At 32.2% G+C, this 7,179-nt stretch overlaps 1 long non-coding RNA gene across 1 annotated transcript; it reads left to right on the top strand.

Annotated features, from left to right (window-relative positions):
- The first annotated feature begins 5,509 nt into the window (after nt 1-5,509).
- On the top strand, nt 5,510-6,835 carry LOC141812679 (uncharacterized). The gene is made up of 2 exons (XR_012600325.1): nt 5,510-5,592; nt 6,565-6,835. It is a non-coding gene; the product is annotated as an uncharacterized LOC141812679 (long non-coding RNA).
- Nucleotides 6,836-7,179: the final 344 nt, after the last annotated feature.

Here is a 7,179-nt window from a genome sequence, read left to right as displayed (position 1 = left end):
CCGAAAAATTTCAAAAATAATTTTAGAAATATTCTATGATTTTTCTGGAATTTTAGGATATTTTTCTGGAATTTTTAGAGTAGCGGAATTAGCAAAAGTAAATCGGAATAAAAAATGACATAGGCGAGATTCGAACCTATGACACATTAAAATCTGCACCCCTTAAAACAGTTCCGATAACCAAGGGGACCAAGAAGAGTTTGTTAAAAAAAATAGAACGGAATTATATTTATAAACGGGTCGGGTTTAGAGACCACTTAATATAAATAGGGGTTTAAGCGAGGGTTTTGATTATTTTTCGGAAACTCCTCCCCCATCTCGAAAACGGCGCCGCCCTCCTCCTTTTAGGCGGAAATCCTTCTTTTGGGTGGTAGCTGGCCAAGGAGAGAGATCCAAGGGGTTCTTGTAGATCCGGACTCACCCAAGTGAGAAGAACGCATAGACGTAGGAAGATCACCGAGAAGGTCTTCGTTTCAGAATTCTAACGAAAGAATTGTAAGAAACTTAGCGCATAAAGTAAGTACATCTCTCACCTGCAGTATGAGTTGCTCCGTTGTTTTCTTTATTCTGTCCATAGTATGTAGAGCATGCATAAAGTATTATTTCCATGACATCATTTTATGTTAAAGCATGTGTAAATTGTTTCTTTCCAAATTGCATGATATAAGAAGTATAAGAAAAGTATTTTACTTTAGACAGGCGGGTATCGGGCGCAAGGCCCACGGGCACAAGGCCCATAAGAAAAGGAATTCTGGGCACAAGGCTCACAAAGAATTCTGGGCACAAGGCCCATAAGAAAAGGAATTCTGGGCACAAGGCCCATAGAAACCTGGGCACAAGGCCCACAAGAAATTTAAGTGATACCTCACTGGGCCCAAAGAAGGATGTTTATTTATTTTCACTTATATATAATATAAGTTTCTCCCATGTCATTTCCAGCATTTCTTTCATATAATAGCATCAGTTATTACGAAGTTTTCTATGGTTTTTGTGAGTTAGATGATGTACTTACTAAGCGTTGCTTATAGTTTGCATTCCTCATATTGCAGATAAATAAAAGGAAAAGTTTTAGGAAAGAGGAGGCAGCTGGAAAAGTGTTTGATGTGTGGTGTCGACGGAACCGCGGAATAAGATCAAGAAATTAAATAAATATTTATTTTATGTCTAAAAAGTTATTTATTTCTTTTGCTTCCGCATGTTAAACAGAAAAGAAAAGTTATTGGAGTTATTTTATTTAATAAGTAAAAGTTAAGGAAAGTTTAAAGTACGTAACGTCTCCCTATTAGTATAAGAAAGAGGGGGGGTTACACTTTTTTTGTTTAACATGCGGAAGCAAAAGAAATAAATAACTTTTTAGACATAAAATAAATATTTATTTAATTTCTTGATCTTTATTCCGCAGTTCCGTTGACACCACACATCAAACACTTTTCCAGCTGCCTCCTCTTTCCTAAAACGTTTCCTTTTATTTATCTGCAATATGAGGAATGCAAACTATAAGCAACGCTTAGTAAGTACATCATCTGACTCACAAAAACCATAGAAAACTTCGTAATAACTGATGCTATTATATGAAAGAAATGCTGGAAATGACATGGGAAAAACTTATATTATATATAAGTGAAAATAAATAAACATTCTTCTTTGGGCCCAGCGAGGTATCACTTAAATTTCTTGTGGGCCTTGTGCCCAGAATTCTTTGTGGGCCTTGCGCCCAGAATTCCTTTTCTTATGGGCCTTGTGCCCAGAATTCTTTGTGAGCCTTGTGCCCAGAATTCCTTTTCTTATGGGCCTTGTGCCCGTGGGCCTTGCGCCCGATACCCGCCTGTCTAAAGTATAATACTTTTCTTATACTTCTTATATCATGCAATTTGGAAAGAAACAATTTACACATGCTTTAACATAAAATGATGTCATGGAAATAATACTTTATGCATGCTCTACATACTATGGACAGAATAAAGAAAACAACGGAGCAACTCATACTGCAGGTGAGAGATGTACTTACTTTTTGCTCTAATTTTCTTACAATTCTTCCGTTAGAGAAGAAGATCTTCTCGGCGATCTTCCTATATCTATGCGTACTTCTCGCGGAGAGGAGCGTCCTTGTAGAAGAAGTTCTCCGGAAATCTTCCTTGTAATCTTAGGGGACGGACTCTTCGTTTTCGGGTTTGGGGCGCCGAGAGGGAGGAGAAAAGAGGGCGACGGCGTTCTGGGCGAGAGGTGAGGGAAGGATTTTCGAAGATAATCAAAACCCTCTCTCAAGCCTCCTATTTATATTAAGTGATGCCTAGACCTAATTCGCCGATAAATAAAAATTCGGTTCTTTCTTATTCGGAACAGATTGCTGGGTCGTTTGGTTATTGAAGATATTTTAGAAGTTGTATATTTCTAAATGTTGCGGGTTCAAATCCTGCCTTGGACGTTTTTCTTCCTATTTATTTTTGCTACTTCCGCTACTCCAAAAATTCCATAAAAATATTCTAAAATTCTAGAAAAATCATAGAATATTTCTAAAATTATTTTTGAGATTTTTCGGACGTTACATTTTCTTTGACAAATAATTGAAAAGTATCAGAAACAGAAGTAAGACTTATATATAGTATTCGTCGACCTAGAAAAAGTTTATGATAGAGTCGCAAAGGAAATTATATGGAGAATTCTAAAAAAGAGAGGTGTTAACATAGCATATATTGAATTAATTAAAGATACGTATGAGAATATAATGACAAGAATGAAGACTTCAGGCAGATTAACTGAAGCGTTCCCCATAAAAATAGGATTACATCAATGATCAGCTCTAACTTTGTATATTTTTATGCTAATCATGGATGAACTCACTGGATACATCTAAGATATGATATCATAATGCATGTTATTTGTAGATGGTACACTTAAATTTTAAATATTCTGTTTTTATTCTACTAAGTTTAAAACTTTTCACTCTAGTATTTTTCATTAAGATTTAAATTTAACATTTACTCCTTCATGTGTAGTAAAAACTTTTCACTCTAGTATTGTTTTGGTGGATAAAACACATGAAGGAGTAAATGTTAAATTTAAATCTTAATGAAAAATACTAGAGTGAAAAGTTTTAAACTTAGTAGAATAAAAACATAATATTTAAAATTTAAGTGTAGTAATATTAGATGTAATGAGACAATTATTAAAATAAAAGATGATGAGTTATCTATAACTACGAATTTTATGTTTTTAAGATTATTTCTACAAAAGGATAGAGGGATTAAGAGAGTGTTTTACATAGAATACAAGTTAGTGGTTGAAATGGAGGAGAGCGCCATATATTTTTTTTTATTATAAAGTACCTCTAAGACTTAAAGACAAGTTTTACAAAATGGTTGTTAGATTTGCTATATTATATGAAGCTGAATGTTAGACTACGACTCGAGCACATGAACAGAAAATAAAAGTTGCAGAGATGAGGATGTTAAAGTAGATATGCAGACATACAAGGATGGATAAGATAAGAAATTAAAATATTAGAGAATTGGGATTGCACCTATTGAGGGAAAATTCAGCGAGACACGTTTAAGATAGTACGGACATGTACTTAGACGGCTAATAGATGCTCTAGTTAGACAATGTGAAATTATAATAAATGTACATATCAAACGAGGAAGTGGAAATCAAAAAAAGACTTGGTTAATGATAATAAAATAATATAAAATTTATTAAAATATAAATGATGATATAGTAGGGGATAAAATCCAATTGCATAGAAGAATCCATATAGCCGACCCTACCTACTGAGATAAGGCTTCGTTGTCGTTATTGTTGGTGTCAAAATCTCTAATAAACACCTCATGCATCATTTTAAAATTTAGTATCTTGTGAATTTAGTATTTCTTAATTTACAAGTGTAACTCCAATTACATAACATTTTAAATTGAACCAAAAGTTTGCTTCTGTCTTAACCTAGACTATTTCAGTCTGATTTTGGATTGATTTTTTAAAAATAAAAAGCAATTCAATTTGGATTTGGTTTTACCTAAAATATCTTTAAATTGAAACGTGCACACCCCTAGACACGAGATTGCATTTCAAATGTTGCTTTGCCAAATATTTTCAGATACATACAAATCCTAATATAAAGATTAAATAAATAACAAAAATATTAATAATAAATACCATAAATGCAATTATCGAATATTATAATTAAATTTGAATTTTAAAATTTTCAAATGTATTATAAATTATATTTAATATTTTATTAACACTATAAATATTTATTATTTATATGTTGGTAGCATGTGAATTGAAGGGGAACTTTGACGCACTAATAAAATTGCTGCTATGTGACTAGGAGGTCATGAGTTCGAGTGAGAAACAACTTCTTATAATGCAGGGTAAGACTGCATATAATAGATTCTTCTCTAGGATCCCGTATTGACAGAAGCTTCATACACCAACCTACCTTTCAAATTCATTAATATAGAAACAATTTAAAAGTATAATTGATAAAAAAATAGCAAAATATCCATTATGTATTAGCATAAGAATCTTCAAAATATATTGAATTAATAAATAATATTTTCATGATTACTTTAATATAATCATAATTTTTATATAATAAAATTATTATTTTTTGAATAATAAGAGTTTTTTATATATCATGAACATGTTACGATCAATATTAATATATTTTAATTAATAATTGTAGTATAAGCAATGTAAATGTTTTTTTTATCAGCACATTATGTTTTCTTCATAAATTGAGTGTAAATATAAAAGTATATATTAATAGTTTGTAGTTAATAATAGATTTTACTTTTATATTTATGGCATTATCATAGGTCTATTCAAAGTGAATGAAATATCAATGAATTACATAATGCCAAATGTGAAACTTCTTATATTCTTCATATAATTTTATAAACGATTGACCATAGTCATACTATTAAAATTTTATAATAACAGTTAGACTCTGAAAAACTCTGAGTATTGAATTTGCCGTTGGTAACCTCTATTCTTTTTTCTAGAATATAAAGATGTGAAACTTGCAAGATGCATTTTCTTTTTGTTTTGTCAGTTTGCTTCTCAAACAATAGTTTTGTTTACTAAAATGTGTTGATAGAAATTTGCCCTCTAAAAAAATGAGTGCGATGCATATGGGAAAAGGCAAAAAGATTCTTATATAGAGAGAGTAGTCAACAAACGTCTGTAGGAAATTTCAGTTACTTTTCTTTTCAGTTTACATCCTTTTCTTGGAGACAAAAGTTGATCTTTTCTAGACGTGTTGATTGTTTATGATGTTGTCCCTTTTCAGGCTGTATCTTTTTTACATAATAACTGATGGTAAAACCTTCATTTTCATTGCATTTTGTGTTGTGTTCTATCATTAGGAGACTGAAGGTTGTGCATACATAATGCAGATCAACATTGTCGGCAAAAGTGGTTGTTTACTCTTTGATTGGTTATATCTAATCTAAACACAAGTTTGTAAAGTGAAATTTATATTTTAATATTTCAATATGCCTTCGCATGCAACTTGGACTAGAAGAATATGGTTGGCCTATGAAATCTGAGGAGTAGAGGTGTGCAACCAAAGAGAAATTGCCAATAAGTGAAAGAGTATGTCACTTTTTCCCTGCCTGTCATACTAGTGTTTAGCGTCACAATAATAATGAAATTCCTTGATCAGGACTTGTTGACTGAGATTATTCTTTAGGATTAGATATTTTAGGGACTACATTTGAGGATTAGAGTCTGTTCATGTTAGACTCGAAAATAGCCCTCATTGTTCTCCAAATAGAAAGATTATCGTCGTGATTTTATGACACTTAAACCTCTCTAGTTAATTTTGGGATATGCTTAAATTAAACCTCTTAATTATTTCTGATATGTGGATGTGTTATTGTGTAGTGATATCATCATCATGATCATCAAGCGTGTATTTTCTAATTGTTTGGGGTTGGTTAATATGGCTTCCGGGGCATGGTTGAGTTGGTTAGTACGTGGCAGACTTGTTGAAGTGGGTAAGGGTCGAATCTCGGCGAAGCTGAGGCAATGCTCTCCTCCGTACTGGCCAACTACAGCTTCTCGATTTATCTTCTCACAGATGGTCGTGGGGCCGACCGTGTGGAGCCGTTAGGGTGGCGGATTCTAGCTTTTGTTGATGAAGAAGGGTTGGTTAATATGAATTTTTACACTCCATTGGAATTTGTGTTGGGCTATATCACTAGAATCACTTGTTATGTTAACCTAATGTGCTCTTGTCTGTCACTACCCTTAAGCAAAGTTATATCACTAAAATTATTTTTAGTATATTAATTAATATCCTCGTGTCTCTCTGGCCCCAACACTTTTCATTCTAATCAAAATAAAATTTTTAATTATAAAATCCATTGATCACATGTCAATGTCATCTCAATCCATTTTTGGGAACTACACCTAACGGCTCTTGGCTAGAAGGATATATATTTTGTCCTTTATGCTTTCTCTTAACACCTGTTGTTTTTCTCTTGCAAACAAAGTTGCATTCACTCTTTACATGGTCTTGTTATTGAATTTAGTATAATTAATCATTTGCCTTTATTTGTGCAGAGGACATATAAAGCTGCTCATATTGAATCCAGTTTACCCCTGAGATCTCGGTGACGAGTGTGGATGACAAACTAGCTCCTACGGTATTTTTTCTGTACGACAATTATAATGAAACTAATTGCTATCTGTTACCTATTGTATGAGTTATGTTAGATGCAGAAAATCATAGCTAAGTTATCGACTGGTTCATCACGATAAACATTAGTTTATATGTTTTTTTCTAAGAATATGGCTTAGCTTTCTTCAGTTATTTACAAGGGATTTTCAAATAGCTCTAATGAGTATTTTGAATCAAATAGCTAGTTGTCGGGCATTTTAATGGTTTTTGTTTTTAGGATTTATTTTATTTTAGTGTCAGTATTGACCTTTTATCCTTCTGCTAAAGCACTTTAAACCTATAAAATTCTAGGAGTGACGGAAATATTGTCCAATTTTAGATACGAGAACATTATATAAGATCTTCAGTATGATTATCAAGTAATTTTTTAGTAGTCTACATTCTACAAAATAAGATCTTATCCTCTATCAATAGAATAGAAGAGTTCAAAGTTAGATATTTCATGTTGCTCCAATTCCTATTCTTAATTGAATTGTGGTGGATTTAGATTCATACAT

Source organism: Curcuma longa, chromosome 19 (genome assembly GCF_044706935.1).
Source record: "Curcuma longa cultivar G26 ecotype Majalengka, Jawa Barat chromosome 19, ITB_CL_G26_1.1, whole genome shotgun sequence".
NCBI lineage: Eukaryota > Viridiplantae > Streptophyta > Magnoliopsida > Zingiberales > Zingiberaceae > Curcuma > Curcuma longa.
Note: the sequence above shows the minus strand (reverse complement) of the source record. Positions and strands in the feature narration are given on the sequence as shown.